The sequence below is a fragment of the Pholcus phalangioides genome, unplaced genomic scaffold (genome assembly GCF_987345545.1).
Source record: "Pholcus phalangioides strain wild (caught in Gottingen) unplaced genomic scaffold, Ppha-v1.0 ptg000040l_1, whole genome shotgun sequence".
Taxonomy (NCBI): Eukaryota; Metazoa; Arthropoda; class Arachnida; order Araneae; family Pholcidae; genus Pholcus; species Pholcus phalangioides.
In genome coordinates, this window is record NW_028301626.1 from 4,605,246 (window position 1) to 4,623,100 (window position 17,855).

Below are 17,855 nucleotides of genomic sequence, written 5' to 3' on the forward strand. Positions count from 1 at the left end.
GGAAGTTCGAACTGCCAGTTCAGTAATTTTTTCAGGACACAAGGAGACGCCCAAAACAAGTAACCTGGAGAGAAGCAGACGACATTACTGGTCGGACTTATTACTGGAGGGAGCATCCAGCCACCGCGACTGCAGCGACATCAAATGCAAGGAAATAACGTGATTCGGTCAAAACAAACTTCCCGCCTGGCGATTTTTCCATAGCAATGCACAGTTCGGCCTCTAAATATTGGGTTTTAAAGATTTAAAAAAGGGATAAAGAACTCATCTAAAGGTGAAAAAAGATTAAATTATTTTCATTTAATACCGGAATCATTTCTTTCATTATTTTTTGAATATTCTTTCATCAATTCTGGAATTATTTCCTTTATTAATTATTATTTCTTTCATTACTTCTGAAATAACTGCTTTTATCAATTCTGGATTTGTTTCTTTCATTAATGCTGAAATTATTTCTTTCATTAATGCTGAAATTATTTCTTTCATTAATGCTGAAATTATTTCTTTTATTAATGCTGGAATTATTTCTGTCGTTGATTCTGAAATTATATCTCATTAATTCTGGAATTATCTTTTTCATTAATTTTGGAATTATCTCTTTTTCATTAATTTTGGAATATCTCTTTTTCATTAATTTTGGAATTATCTCTTTCCTTCATTCTGGAATTATCTCTTTCCTTCATTTTGGAATTATCTCTTTTTCATTAATTTTGGAATTATCTCTTTCCTTCATTCTGGAATTATCTCTTTCCTTCATTCTGGAATTATCTCTTTTCCTTCATTCTGAAATTATCTCTTTCCTTCATTCTGGAATTATCTCTTTCCTTCATTCTGGAATTATCTTTCATTAATTTTATTATTATCGCTTTCATTAATTTTGGAATTATCACTTTTATCAATGCTGTAATTATCTCTTACATTAATTCTGGAATATTTTCTTCCATTAATGCTGAAATTATCTTTTTTTAATGCTGAAATTATAACTTTCATTAATTTTGGAATTATCTCGTCCATGCTGAAATTATTTTTTCATTCATTGTTTTAAACTCCTATACGTGATGTTCCGACGAAAGATATTGGGGGGACACGGTTCTCAGCACTGCCAAGGCGGAGACCGCTGACGTCCTAATCTCTCCAGAGGCTTGATTTATATACTGTTGGTGCTGCCATTTAATCTCGAAATTTCAGGCAACTCATGAGATGATGAGAGATAGAGAGTAGATGGAGATAAAGATGAGAGAGAGATATGATGAAAAGAGATAGAGAGTTCTTTGTCATTTTTTGGCATGAAATTTTTTTGAGACGAAAATTTCGGTAACAAAATTCGTACATTTGCAACAATCGATTTTATGTAGGAAAAATAATTATTTCTATTATTGATTCTATTATTATAATTATTCAGAAAAACGAGACGTAGTTGAATTTTTCGAGAATTTTCCAGGTAGGGCCTCCAAAAAATCCCTTGGCTCGGGGGGGGGGGGGGAGGCTATGACGCTATTACGACGATCCTGCCTGTCAGCCCTACTCTTGTGGAAGTCATGGAATTCCAGTAATTGATTCCTTTACTTCTATTAATTTACATTAATTACACAAAATTTTTTTTTGCATTGGGCCGTGAAATTCTCCTGAGCCCGGACCTGTCTCCGATTTTGAATTTAAATATCTCAGGGAATAATATGCAGTTAAAAACATGTGATTTGTTTGTTGGGCTCCGAAGAGAAAAGGCAACAACTGTCTAATTGGAAGTTAGAGGACGGGGGAAGGAAAGGGATCGTATAAAAATTTACATTTATCATTTTGTGTACACTGTATTTTCATCCTCAAAACTCGTACAGGGGGATTTTTGGTCATATTTTGCGAATTTTTAAAATTAGAACCATACCACTACGACGAACGGTTGATGGATAAAGGCTGTACCAACACTCCAAGGAGAAACCATTGAATCTTATAATGGCCATAATATTACCAATAGGCAGGACCGCAACTACTTTGGGAGCAGGCGAGTCTGCTATTTTTGACATTTTACTTAACTTTGTGACATGATTTGTAAAAATTGATGCATTGCATCCTTACGAAATTTTCATGTGATATTTTGCTATATATTGTTGAGGTTATGAACCAAAATCTAAGGTCTATCACATATATTTTTTGAATTACAGTGTTTTATAGACAAAATGTAGGATAAAATTTCAAAAACTTCACACACACGCACACACACGTACTAAAACATATTTTGGTGTAACTTATGAACATATCATGCAATCTTTTAAATTTTGGTTCATAACCTGCAACATTACTAGCTAAATGCTCTGTGAAAATCCCAAAGAATTTCATTGATAAAATCTTTTGCAATCGTCTTTCGAATATCACATGAATTTTGCCTAAAATTTGACATAAAAACGACATTTTCGTAGAAAATATAATAGATAGACAAAAATTTGTCACTGTTTTCATCATTTCGAGACACTTTCTATCGAAAAATGTATTTAAAGTTCACTCCAGAAACATTTTAAAGAAAAGTGACAAGAAAGGTAGTCGGATACCTTATTGGTTAATCCGGCCCTGTGACTGCGCACATGATTTCTCTGGAATATGAATGTTTCAAACAAATATTTAAACATTTTTCACAGGCGTATTTTAGTTCATTTTTTTAACTTCATAGTAGGGCTACAACATGAACCTATATCCTTGATACATTATTGAAAACGATGTGAAAGGTTGAACTTTTCAATTTTGATTCATTTCTGTGTGGCTACTCCCTCATTATATACTACTTTTATCCACATGAAGAGAATAAAATTAATAAAAGTGCTTGCTACCACTTTTTGCGATTTTTATCACTACAAGAATGCGTATTTTGGAAGCTACAACTGACATTTTCTCAACGAAACCATAATAACTTACACAAAATAAACTATTTTGGAAATAATACAAATTTCATCCACTACAGTAACTTGATGACTTTGTGTCGTCTTCAAGCGCAGAATTTACATTGATTGAAAATAATTTATTATATATATATTTTTTTACTGTATTCTATTTATTTTGCTCTTTCGTTATTTTCATAAAATAAAATTAATCAAATTAAATTCAAACATATTTATATACTTCAGGCAATTTCTGAATAACTATCTTCTAATGGAAAAACGGGCGGGGAGGGGGTGGGGGTGTAGAAAATTATTCATGTTCGCAAGAGGGAGCCATAGGAATGAGAAATGGTTGAAAGGAGGCCATGGACAAAAGAAGGTTGAGAACCACTGATGTAGATTATTCAAACTTGTTTTGCGTAAATACAGGTTTCTAAATCTGAATAACGAGAAGCAAAAACATCAGGGGTGTAATGTGATAGGCCTCCTCGTGGTGCACCCTGGGTGATGCTAAATCTATCACACGTCATTGTCATCGCTTATTTGTGCTCATATCCTTCACTTTCAATAGCCCAGATTACGTTTTTTTTCTACACATCTTGCAGTACTTGTCTTGCGTCTTGTTTTGTCCTGTACATGTTTGTGTCTTGTGTCCAACCCCTCATTGTGGACCCCGCCTAAGAGGGGGTCCTCCCAGACGGGCGTTGCTTCTAGCGTATGCTCTGTCTGGGACGCTGTCTACCTGCGTGTTTGCCGTGCGTGGAGACCCGTAAGGCTGGAGATGGGGATCCTGGTTAGCCTGATGCGCTAGCTTTGGCCTCGGATTCAGCCGAAACGGGAGGCTTGGATTAGCCCCGTCCAGGTCAATCGGCTGTGGTCGCCTCGGTGGCTGAAGGGGTTAAACTACTGGGCAGGTAGAGGGGCCGGGCCTGCCGGCTTCACGACGATCTTGGATCTTGAACGCGTCTGCTCGCCTGCTTTGGTGGTGTATAGCTCCCACCTAACCTGACGTTGCTACTAACCTTCACCGGTTACGTGTGCGCGTCCCCTCGTAGGGCTCCATGGTGGGCATGGTGGGTGGGAGTGGAGCAATACCCATTCAAATATGGGAAAAAATCAAAATGCACCAAAACGTCAAAGAACTGCTTCAAACCAAACACATGTCAATGTAACTGCTTCAAATTCATCAACTGTCTCATTTTTCTTTCTGCACTTTTCAGATGCCGAAAAACCGCTGGCCAAAGTATCACCATTTGTAATAGATAAAGCTCTCTATGGCACAGTTGGTACCTTAAAATCAGTGAAGGCCCTTCGTTCAGGAGACCTTCTCATCGAAACTACCACATCCAAACAAGCCGAACTCATTCAAAAGCTAACATCTCTCGGAGACATTCCAATAACGGTCAAAATTCATCCCACGTTGAATTATTCACGTGGTGTTATTTCAGATACTAACTTAATTAACATGAATGAAGAAGAACTAACACAAGAGCTGGCGTCTCAAGGCGTAACATCAGCTAAACATATTATGAGCCGCAAAGATGGCAATCCAGCTCCAACACGTAATATAATTCTCACGTTCTCTTCACCAACGTTGCCAAAAGATATCAAAATAGGTTATTATAACCTCAAAATCCGGCCATACATTCCAAACCCCGTTCGATGCTTCAACTGCCAAAAATACGGTCACTTACGAACGGCGTGCCGTAGTCAACCCACCTGCGCAAAGTGCGGTGAGAAGGACCACATTTCGGACAACTGCACTAATTCACCATTCAAGTGCGTCAATTGCGGTGAGACCACCCCGCATTTGACAGGAAATGTCCGAAATGGAATGAAGAAAAAGAGATCCAGAAGATCAAGGTCCTCAATAACATCTCATATATCGAAGCACGCCGTCGTATAACCTCTAACCAAGCTCCAATAGGTACTAGAACAAACTCTAATATGGTAACAAATCCATCATCAGCTAATACAAATACAATTACAACGCCACAACAAGGTGGCTGACTTAAGAACATCATGGATCCCCGAGCCATTTTTTGGAGGCCCTACCTACTACTGCTACACCACACATGCACCCCACCGACACCCCCTCCGCGGAACCCCCAACGAATCGGTACATGCGGGAATGCGCGTGTACGTGTAGTGAAACCTGACGTGAAGTTTTTTGTTTCTCTGTAATGCTTGTTATGTGTAGTGCTGCCATCTGCCACCAGTTTTTCGAACTATGAGTGAAGTGTTATGATTGAATGATTTTTATCGTTGTAGGACTGTTGCTCTCTGTGGAGAGCAACGAGACTTTTTAACGGGGAGATCGGCTCGCATTTGCGCCTTGAAGTTGGGAACCACAGAAAACCAACTTCAGCCGACCACCACTGTGGGGTTCGAACCCGGATCCTCGCATCGCGAGTCCGTTCCTATAACCACTCGACCATCACAGCGGCCAACAATGACTAACAATGTCACCAAAGCATCCGTAACAACTCAGACTGAACCAATAGCTGACACATCAACTCAAACATCATCATCTAACCAACCGTGCAATAGTTGTGGCTGCTGTTGCTCCGCTGGATTACGGAGGGATCCAGCCACTACCTCCGAAGAAGAAGCGGAAAAAGCAACAGCTAACACATTCAAAAAAATCTGGTACTAAACCCAAGGTCAATTCTGGAAATAAATCTAAAAAGAAACAGTTAGACCGGATATTCAAGAAAAGCGATACAGAGAGCAATTAAATGTCCCACCCTCCAGAATGTATCACTAATTGATGACAAGTCAATTGGTGACATGGATCTTGATAATCCGTCAGAAACTGGTGGTACTCGCCAGAAACCAGACCGGAATAAATTTAAAGACCTTGAACCGTCTACTTCTACTTAATTTATGGCCAACATAATTCGATGGAACATTCGTGGTCTTAGATCCAATTATGAAGATCTCAAGGATTTGATCAATCATTATCATCCTGTTTGCGTGGCACTCCAGGAAACTTTTACAAAGCCCTCGGAGACATGGAACATCAGGCGACATTCCCTCTTTCGTATTGATTACGATGACGGGAGTAGAGCTTGCCGCGGTGTTGCTCTGCTGGTTCCACATCACGTGTCGTCGCGCGTTTTAACGCTGCGCACGAACCTGGCAAGCCATCGCGGTGGAAATCTCTACAGGCCTAAGAATTACCATCTGTTCCATTTATTTGCCACCAAATGACACCATCTTACAGAGAGATCTAGAAGATCTGATTGATCAATTACCACCACCATTTTTTCTTCTTGGAGACTTCAATGCTCATAACATGATATGGGGTTCTAACAGCAACACCCCTCGTGGGGAAATGGTAGAACGGCTGTTAGACGACATGGACCTTGCCATCATGAATGATGGCAGTTTCACTCATTTCCATGCCCCAAACAATAGTTTCACTGCAATAGATCTATCCTTATGTTCACCCTGACTCTTGCCGAACTGGTCCTGGTCGGTCGATCCGTACCTTCACGGGAGCAATCATTTTCCTCTAGTGGTTAAGTGCCTTGATCGAAGCCATAGCATACCTGAGGGTCCTTCTCGGTGGAAGCTTGTGGCCACCCGATGGGCAGACTTCACGGTCAAGGCAGAAATCACGGAGGATATGGTTTCGCAACCCGACGTCGACCACTGTGTCGACCTTGTGACCAGTTGTATCATCTCTACAGCAAATGAAACAATACCCAAAGTCTCCTCGAAACTTCCTAAATTTCCTAAACCTTGGTGGAACCACGAATGTAATCTTACGATTAAAGCACAAAAGAAAGCATGGAGTAGGTTCCGGTGGTATCCTACCCATGACAACAAGTTGGCATTTTTAAAAGCAAAGGCGATAGCGAGAAGAACCAGGCGCCAGGCTCAACGCGAGTCCTGGCAAAAGTTTACCACGGGAATCAATTCATCTACTTCATCTAAAGTCATTTGGGACCGGATCCGAAGAATCAATGGTCATTATCAGTCTCATCCGATCACTATTTTAAACACCAATGGCACTATCATCAGCGATGTGAGGGATATTGCGGATACCATCGCCACCCATTTCGCCACTGTCTCCAGTGATGCGAACTATCCCCCATCGTTTCATCCCATTAAATCATCGGCCGAACGTACATCGTACACCTTCCGGCCTTTTACACCGGAGGGATACAATTCATTGTTCACCCTTCATGAACTGACGACGACCTTGCAGCGAAGTCCTGACTCAGCTGTAGGGCCCGATGCCATTCATTATTCCATGATTCGGCATCTCTCACCAGAATCACTGTCACATTTACTCATATTATTCAATCGGATCTGGGTCAGTCATTCATTTCCTGACACCTGGCGAGCAGCCATTAATCTTGCATTCCAGAAGCCTGGCAAAAATCCTCAGCAACGTAATAGTTACAGACCTATTGCTTTGACCAGTTGTCTATGTAAGCTCATGGAACGCATGGTCAACTATCGCCTTATGCACTACCTTGAGGTTAACAATATTTTATCCCAACATCAAAGCGGCTTTAGACGGTTCAGGTCCACAACATGCAATCTCTGACGCCTTGAGATATCAATAAGACAAGCATTTGTGAAGAGGGAGCATATGATAGCCATATTTTTCGACATAGAAAAGGCCTATGACCGTACTTGGAGGCACGGAATTCTTTCCGACCTCTATAATAGCTGCTTGCGGGGCAACTTGCCCATTTTCATTAAGAACTTTCTTGCTCGCCGCATTTTCCAGGTACGGATCGGAAGCACATTATCAGCTTCCCAAATTCAAGAACAATGTGTACCTCAAGGTAGCATTTTAAGTGCAACACTTTTTATTTTAAGACTCAACGGGGTGTTAAATCAACTCCCGTTGTCTGTCACTGGCGCACTCTACGTGGATGATCTGTTGATATCTTACCAATCAGTGAATATGAGGTCAGCCGAGAGACAATTGCAAACTACACTCAACAAGATCAGCAAGTGGGCTCATAATAACGGCTTTTCTTCCTCCGCTGACAAGACTGTTGCTATGCGCTTTTGCCGGCGTCGAGACCTACACGATGACCCACAGTTATTTCTCAATAACAATCTAATACCTATTGTAGAAAACACTAAATTCCTCGGCATCACATTCGACAAGAAGCTCACTTTCAAACCTCATATTGCCCAACTAAGAGCTCGTTGCATGAAGACGATGAACCTCTTGAAGGTCATCTCTTCTACATCGTGGGGAGCAGACCGTAAGTCGCTCCTCCACTTATATAAAGCTCTTGTAAGATCGGAGCTCGACTACGGCTCCATTGTATACGGGTCGACACCTCGGAGCTATCTGAGTGTGCTCGATCCAGTCCACCATCTCGCCCTGCGGATCTGCTCTGGAGCTTTCTGGACGTCTCCAATGGAGAGTCTGTATGTCGAATGCAACGAGCCCTCACTGACATCAAGACGCCAGCAACTTTCCTTGAAATATTATATCAAGATGAAATATTTTCCAGATCATCCACTTCATAATGTCATTTTTAATCCCTCATTTCATAGACTTTTTGCTGCTCGCTGTTCATGTGTACCGTCATTCGGTTTTCGTATGAGGGCTTTTGTGGAGGAACTAGAATTAGACATCAGTCGTGTGGCCCCAGTTACTTGGCAACTGGCACCATGGGAGCAGTCTCTGCCAGATGTCTCTCTTTCATTATCATCATAGCCTAGAGCCACCACAGCAGATGTCATATATCGACAGATATTCTTTAGGCACAGGGGTAGGTACAACAGGTACTTCCCCATATATACCGATGGCTCTAAGAGCCCTGGGCATGTCGGTTGTGCCTACATCTGTTGTGAGAAGACATCTTTCAAACTTCCCGACACATTCTCTATTTATTCGGCAGAGCTGTACGCAATCCTTCAGGCTCTACGTCATATACGACGCAAACGCCACCGACGATGCATCATTTATAGCGACTCTCTCAGCGCATTGCAATCACTGTGTTCCTTCAGTTTTCACACTCATCCTTTCATTCATGTCATTTTTTATGAATTACATTACCTCATCCATCACGGTACCACAGTTAAATTTTACTGGGTACCAGGTCATGTTGGAATACCGGGCAATGAAAAAGCAGACAACGCAGCTCGAACAACTAACATCGATAATAGCCTTTTCGTTCCTGCCAGTGACCACTTCTCAATCCTCGGAGAAGTGATGCATCGCCGCTGGCAGGATCATTGGAACAATCAGATAAATTACAAATTATTTGCCATCAAGGCTACACTTGGCCACTGGCGTTCGAACTGCAGAACTAACCGAAAGGAGGAAGTTCTGCTTGCCCGGTTGCGTATAGGACACAGTCGCCTCACACAATCATATTGGTTATTGCGAGAGAGTCAACCAGAGTGCCCTCATTGTCAAAGTCCATTGACCATTGCTCATGCTTTTACTTGTTCACATCATCGTCATCATTTTACGACCGCTTTTGGTCACAGTCATCTTTCACTTCATGACATTTTAATAGACAATAGCGATGCATCTTTTTTATAATCATGTGTTTTGGCGCAGTTTGACCAAACTGGTCCTTGCGCCAATAAACCTAAAATCCAATCCAATCCAATGCAAAAACATCAGAAAACAATGCCTATATGCAGTTCAACTAGGGAGAGCAGGTGGGTCTGGTGCCCTGGGGCTAGACTGAGGAGGGGCCGCTGAATTCATCCAGTAACTACATAACTGTATAAATAGGTTTTTCCTGTATACAAGATTCATCGAAAGACTGGTTATTTGTGGAGATGAAGATTACAAGGAAGAAAATTCGTCACTGCCCCCACGGGGACACGAACCCCGGTCTCTCGCTTGCCGGACGAGTGCTTTCGTCGAAGACATAACCAGTCTTTCGATGAATCTTGTATTGACAAGTGGAGAGGACGTTTCTATATACATTTTCCTGTATATTCTCGCTTCAATTTAACTGTGATTGTTTAACATGAATAACACGAGGATACAATCAGGGCCGTCTTAAGAGCATCATGGGCCCCCGGGCCAAGTGATTTCATATACCTGTTAAATTACCGAAATAATTCATCTACTTCTCATTTTTCTGAGGCTCCTCTTCTCTTGAGGTCCCCGGGTGGGTCCATGCGTTAAGAGGGCACTGACCGTAGCTTGAACTCATAAAATAAGTATTTCCACTGTTTGATTTAAACTGTTGGTGCTGTCATTTAGTATCAAAATTAGAGATGACTAGAGCCCGGAAGTTCAGGCACAAAAAATGGTCGAAATAGGCAAGCAAAAAGGCACTAAAAAGGCATAATTTTTGAAAGGAAGAAAAATAACTAAACACGAAGGTATTAAGGGTCCAAAAACTAGCTAAAAAATCGATTGCACTTAGTTCGTCTATTGTTTTAATTATAGTTTATAATAACTGCATTATATATAATCCAAATTCAATTTATTTCGAGTCCAAAAGAAAATGTTACTAGACTCTCAGGAATAGACTAATTCTAGGGCCGCCATTACCAAACGCGGAGTCGGTAGAGAAAATTATCTGTGGGGTCTTTCTCTCCCGATTGTTTATTTGTTGCATTATTTGGAATAATCATTGTCATTTCTGTAGCTGAAACATGGCCGCGTTGTTCTATTTTTGTAAAAAAATTATTATTTTTTTCATATTACCACGGATGCGGGACTCTATCGAGTGCGGGGGGAGGGACTGTGTGGCCGCATTTCTCACACACCCCTGAGGGCGACTCTTGTCAATTTAATCGAATACTAAATATGCATGTTTATTAAATAGCCACGATTGTTTTCGGAGCATTTATGGTGCAAAAAATAAAATCGAAACAACATGAGCCTTAGCTTGTTTGCTCCTACCCTACTTCGTGTGAGTTATGACATCAATTCAAGATATCTTGGGACAATCATTGGTCCTCTATACACATACAACGCAATCCAGTGCCTGAGCGAGGCATATTATGTGCAGCCTATGAGGAAACAAATTTATAATTTTCCTCTGCTTTTCTAACACAAGCAAAATATCCAAGTTTTACAGATTATGGCCTCAGAAATTCACTAATAAACTTGAAACTATGATAAAATAGTCATTTCTGGCACAAAAATTTCAAAAAAATCATTTTTACCAAAAAAGTTTGAAAATAGGAAAAAAAAAGAAAAAAAAAAGGCATTTATGGCATCTAGAGATGACTAATACAGAACCAGTGAAGAAGCAGATTAGAAATAAAGCGCGAATTTCCACTGTTTTAATACACTGTTTTTGCTGCCATCTACTGTCAAAAAGGAATACGACTCAAATCGTGATAATGAATTTCGGATCAAGAAGCGGCAATTTTTATTCAGTGTAGTTCCCTACGAGAACAGCCCACAAACTGAACTGAATAGCAAGCTGAGTTCTTTTTTAGAAGCATAAGGAACCATCAAAAGCAAAGTTCCTAGAATGAAGCAGACGACAGCAGAAGTTTTCGTTAACAACAGTTCCCTACGATCCAAGACCACAAACTGAACTGGATTGCCAGTTCTGTTCTTACTCAAGAGGCACAGATAGACTAGAAACCCTGGAAGAGGGCACGATGCTGATAATGTAAATACATCATATTCCTATGTGAAAACTCCTGTGCGTATAATCCTATGTACATTACATACATTAAATCAGTCGGCTACGTATGCAGAATTTTCTGGAGGGAGGGCTTTCCATATTTTTTCTTCTAAAGAGGGTGAGGGGTTAGAACCAGGGCCGACTTAAGAGCAGCATGGGGCCCCCGGGCCAAGTGATTTTTCTGAGGCCTTACCTGGCAAAAAATTTTGAAAAATACAACTACTCATTTCTTGAGGCGCCAGGGTTAAGACGGCACTGGGTACAATGAATATTTATTTTGCACCGGCGAAATGTATATATTAAGCCTGGGAATCGATTACAATTTTTGACCGCTTAATCAGAAATGTTTAATTAATGGAATATTTTGAAATTGTAATAACAAACGCAGTGTATTGGTAACTTTGTAATATTAATTGATGCTGTAAGAAATATTTTATTCATTTCACTCGTATTCGCTTAGCTGTAAATTCGTCTTATTCATTTGTCTGTTCTTTGTAAGTAATTTTTACACTGCACAGCTCTCCCATTGGTGACAACTGAAACTAAGATTTCATTAGGACGTAAAATAAAATCAAAAACATTCAAAGATTATAATTTGAATCTAATTATAATTTAGGGGAGGTGGTTAGGGGCCGTTTGAGTATTACGTCATCATCGATGGGTCGATGGGGGTTAATGCAGACATAATGCTTTCTCCTGGTCAGAAGCACCAGTTAACGTCGTAATTTGGCTGTTCATCGAGAAAGCGGGAGATTTGAACGCAGCCTGAGTAGGTGGGTGGAATCACGGCCTGGGGAGCATTTTCATGGCAAACCCAAGTAGCACAAAACTATAGGTATATATCGTAAAATTTGTTTCCAATATTGATCTATATCGGGCCACGATATCGTTCTGGCTAAAAAAGCATAGTCAGAGATAAATGGATCTACATATATCGTGAATGTGATATATGCAAATACTTCAAATTTTTGACGATAGACGCGCTCTTTCAGAAGAAACTTAAAAGAATTCTGTGGGTGGGTTTCAACCCACGTACCCTTCCCATCTCGGACTCCGTATCTTACCAACCCACCATACAGCACTGGCTAGATGTTGCTACTGTAACATTAATTTACAAGTAATGGTTTTTTACTTATATATATATATATATATATAAATATACTCAAATTTATTCATTTTCATGTATGCACAAAAATTACAAAAGAAGAAATATGAGACGTATTTATCATCTTGTGGCAGATAATTGAAAAAAATATATTATAATTGAGGAAATTATATATAATACAAAAAAAAAAACACAAGAAAGACAAGTTAATGTATTGCGTAATATATTAATTATTTATTTAAAATTATTAATTTATACTAATAGAACAAAAAATACAAAATAAAAAAATATGCAATACAAAAAAATTCAAAGAAAAAGAAATAAGTAATAAATAATTTTAAGACAAACACACAAATACAGCAAAAACAAGAGCAAATTTTTCTAAATTAAAAATTATGTGCAATTATAAAGTGGCAATTAAAGTTAAGGTGGATAAGTTCTTGCTGCTTCTAAAACACCAACATCTGCGATGTAAAACATACACAGTAAGGATTCAATTATAACTGATGAAATGATTTTGATATATCAACATAATTAATCCTATTAAAATCAAAATTTCATACGAACAATTATTCATTCAAACGTTTTCAATTTCCATTCAAACAAAAAATTGTACAATTGACTTTACATTTTCTCCAAATTTTTATTTGAAGGCACACGATATGGTGATATATCAGCATATTGTGTATCTGATATATATGTCTTTGTCAGGTTCACGATATAGATGTACGTAATGTTCAGGACACAGAGCTATGTCTTCTATGATATGTCTATATCGAGAATCTGATATAGTTGTAGATCTTTGTCACGTTCAAGATATAGATCTATGTATTTCAAACTATATTAAAATAATTGATTGTCCCAGGTTTTTGTCTTTCAAAGTGAAGATTATTCGCATGGAATAAAATACATATTCCCCTGAAAAATTAAAGACTTGATCAATTAATATCCGAAATAATTTGAATTATATAGGACGAGAACGTTGTATATCATAGTTATGACATCTGATATTCCTCTGACATTTCGATATATAACGATATGGTCCACATATTGTATTATATCGTTGTGCTACTGGGATACTCTTGGTCCCTTATCTCCGTTGGAAACATCTGTCAATGCGCTGGCATTGACAGATGTTTGACATCATTGACCAATTGCACGCGTTCATAGCCATAGTGTTCCCTGATGATGATGATGGCTATTTCCAGCAGGACAATGCACCCTCGAACAGGGTTGGAATCATCTCATCGGTTTGAGGAACATGATTCAGAGTTTTAATTACTTCAATGATCCTCTTAGTCACCCGACCTCAATATAATTGAGCACATTTGTGGGACGAGGTTGAAAGGTCCGTTAAAAACTCCGAAACAACACCTTCTGACCTGAGAGAACCAAGAGCTGCCATTTCGTTAGAATGGGCTAATATTCCTCCTCAGCGGTTCCAGCAAATTGTAGAGTCAATGCCTAGAAGAATACTCGCTGTCATCAAAGTCCGAGGAGGTCCCACACGGCATTATTCTTGAATAGCAGGGTGTTTCTTTTAAAGTGAAAAAGAAAATTTTTCAGAAAAAAAAAAATCCTTAACCTAAGAGGAGGACAAAATCGCGAATTTCCCGAAACGTAGGAGGACGATTGAAATGACATAGAAAAAAAGGACATGTTTCCGTCTATAGTTATATTCCGTCTTTATAGTTATCATACTCTAGTGCAGCGGTTCTCAACCTATTCTGACTCGCGGAGCCCTTCCAACGTATAATCTCTATGGCGGAGCCCCGAGTGACTCGAGGAGCCCTATTTGGTATATAACTTATATGGTGGAATCCTTCAGACCTTTTTATTTACTTATTAATCAAATTTACTGATTTATTTTACTTTCCCTGCTGCGGAGCACCGGTTGAGAACCGCTGCTCTAGCGTATAGTATTGCTTCTTCCTTTAGAGGAGAAATAAGGAACTTATATTTCTTAATGCTTCTACCCCTTCTCAATTTAAAAAGCATCGAGTGCCAACAGCTGGGCGTATTTTAAAAAAGAAAAACAAATTTCCTCCGGATTACGTCATCACCGTTATAATCATGACGTCAGCGTGACGCACAACCATGAGTCATTAAGATGAAGTTACTATAACGCGCATTAGTGTGACATCACACGCCCTCCAGTAATGTAAGCTATATAATAGATCAGTGGGAATTATCGTTAACCAAAAAGAGAAGTAATTGGCTGAAATCGTGTGATCGTCGAATAGCAAGCAGTGCATTTGCGAAATTTGCGCCCCGGCGCTACCAGTCGTGACGTCACTGCTAGTGCTACCTATTTTTCGACCACATCCGTTATCTAAACACTACAAAAATATTCCGAAATTCCTCGAAAAATAACGTTTTCCTATCAATTTAGTATTATTTAGTTTCATTTCCACCTTCGAAAATATAAACTCTAAGTTTGTTTTTTTTTTGAATGAATGTTTTTTTTTTCTTCCCACGGTGTGTAGGAGTGGCATCAATGACAGCCCAAAGATGGCCGCGCTGAGCAGTTGAATGTTTCCCGCAATATTTATGCCTTCAATGTGGCTGCTGTGTGTGTAAGTTCGATGCTCGTTTACATTTTTGAAATTAATTTTTGAAGCCCGTACTTTAGAGGGTGATTCTCGCCAATAATAATCGCCACATGGTGCAGTTCTTTGGCGAGGGAAAATAAATTTTATATTATGTATAACGGTTTTCCGTCATTAAATATTCACCGTTAACAGTAGCTGCATTTGTTTTTGTTTCATTGGAGATATTTATTGTATTCTGTGGCCGGTTGGGGCGCCTCTCCCCACGTGGTTGTCCATTTCGCCCCCCGTTTTGGCAGACCCCTCAGTGTTGAAGGGGCGTCCTAATATAGTAGGGTCTCGTGACTTACTACAAGCGCGGATCCGGGGGTGGAGAGCGATCGCCCCTCCCAGGGGCAGAATAATATGGAGAAAATTGGTCTGTCCCTTAAAACACGGGATGATCCAATCAGGGCCGTGACTATGCTACAACAGTGTCATATCCGGGTTGGGGGGCGGCCTTAGTGGGCTATATAGCCCGGGGCGGCAAATTTGAGGAACAAGTGGCCAAGAAAATCAGAGTGGGAGAATGGCAGTAGAATCTGTAAAACCCTAAATAAAGCACTTCTGCCTCTATAGCAAGGGACTAAGTGAGTGATCAAAAGAGTGACTTATAGAGTTTTAAAGAGTGAGTGAGCAAAAGAGTGACTTAAAATATAAGAAAGCATCTGAATGACCAAACGAGTGACCTGTAGAGCGAGGTCCAGGTCAGCGAGTGACTTAGAGTGGGTGTGTGAGTATGTCAGTGACTGAGAAAATTAGTAGAATGGAAGAAATATGGCAAAATTTCTATAACCAAAACAGTGTGAAAGCACGTGAGTGACTTTAGAGAAACGTATGTATTTGAACGAGTGGGGAGGGGCAAGTGGTCTGCTCCACAGGGTGGTGAATTCGAGGAAAGAGTAGTAGAATTGGGAGAAGGGTGACAAAGTTTGTGTATATATAGTCAGCATAACTATAAGTGCGCCTCTCAGTGGAAAGCAGGTGGGGTATTTTGTCCCGGAACAGAGGAGGAGGGGTCTTTCAACACAACAAGAGGGCACCAAAATACATGTCTGACCCCGCTGATGGAGAATCTAGTTGCAGTCCCTACATATTTATTCTGGATTCGCCTGCTTCCACTCCATTCGGAGCTGAAGATGTCTGCTTTGGCTTAATTCACAGTTGAAAATTTTAAAAGGTTCCATTCACAACTGACGACGCCTGCTTTCGCTGTATTTAAATCTAAAGATGTCTTGCTTAATTCACAGCGGCAGATGTCTGCTTTTGCTCAGGCGTGAATCCAGTGGTAGTGGTGGGGCATATGAGAACAGAGGCTCTTGTCAATAGCTGAATAATATGGTACAAATTGTCTATCCCATAAAATGCGGGATGATTCAATGAACTTTCACAATTCTTCCCCTCAACACATCGTCCTGGATCTGTGCCTGACTTATCAGGGTATAATCAGTGGCTTCAGTCAGCACCCTCTCCCAAGGCCTGTATTTCCCGCAGGCCCCTCTATAGTAAATTTATTGGAAAAAACACAATTTGAAATTCACGCACACACACATTGCAGAACCATGTGGCTTAAGCCTCCTTAGTGTGTGTGTGGGGGTACACCACAATATTTTGCTCCGTGAAGTCTAACTTGTGATTCCCAACTTGTGTTTTCTTGCCCATGTCGCCGAGCCGAACATTTTACAGACGCAGTCTTACTGCTGCAATTGGACTGTATAGTCTGTATTCAATCTTGTGGATGATACCATTAAAACAAGGCAGAGACTGCTGATGTCATACGCCCTTCAGTAATATAAGCTGAATGAATGGGAATTATCGTAAACCAAGGTGAGACGTGATTGGCCGAAATCGTGTAATCAAAGAATATTTTGCAAAATTAGTGTCCCAGCTCTGCCGGCCGTGATGTCGCCACTAATTCTCCCTATTTTTGACAATATCAGGGGTCTCCAACTGTTGGCACAGCGCGAGCCATATTGGAAATTTTATTGAGGAGTTCAAGCCACTGAGCAAACAAACACGCATCACCAAAAAGTTCGGTCGGATACGCACAGTGGTGTATTTACAGGGAAGCTTAGAAGGCTATAGCTAGAGGCAGAAAGTTCAGAGAAGCGGTCATTCAAGAAAATCATTGGAATGGGAAGAGGGCGACAGAATTTGTGTAACCGTCAATGAATTCGCCTCTGCTCAGACAGCAAGGGACTAGGTCAGTGAATGACTTATACAGTTTGCAAGTACGTGAGTGAGCAAAAGAGTGACTTCATTCCGCTACACACTGTTTTGACATGATCCCACATAGACATTTTTAGCAGCGATATTTGATTTGTGAGAATTCATCACGCCAGTGGTGTTGGCATCATTTCATATCTGTAACATAAAAAAATTGTCCTTTCTCTGGAAATCATTCTTGGAATCCCCAAAGCAGAATGTGCCAAAATCTGCAACATACGTTGCAGAACAATTTGGAAGAATTTTAAGAAAAAGTGAAAAAAGAACCCTATATATTACACGTATGGGGATTTTTACCGCAGAACATCTCCAGTCCGCTGAGGGCTCGTTGCAGAACAGTGCTAAACATTCTGCTTTGGGGCTTGGAATTAACAAATCCTACAAGGCAGGTTGCCATGCCGACCAAAAAATTAGCATCAGTTCTTAATTGCTTTTGTGGGCAATTACTGAATTTAAGTCTGGGGAGGTAACA

The 17,855-nt window shown here is 40.1% G+C and overlaps 1 protein-coding gene across 1 annotated transcript in view; it reads left to right on the forward strand.

The window, feature by feature from the left end:
* The first annotated feature begins 15,049 nt into the window (after positions 1-15,049).
* Positions 15,050-17,855, forward strand: part of LOC149065303 (patronin-like) — a 145,194-nt gene continuing 142,388 nt past the window's right edge. Inside the window, exon 1 of the mRNA XM_089254231.1 lies at positions 15,050-15,145. The gene's annotated coding sequence lies outside the window, so the exon portion shown is untranslated. The remainder of the gene's footprint in view (positions 15,146-17,855) is intronic.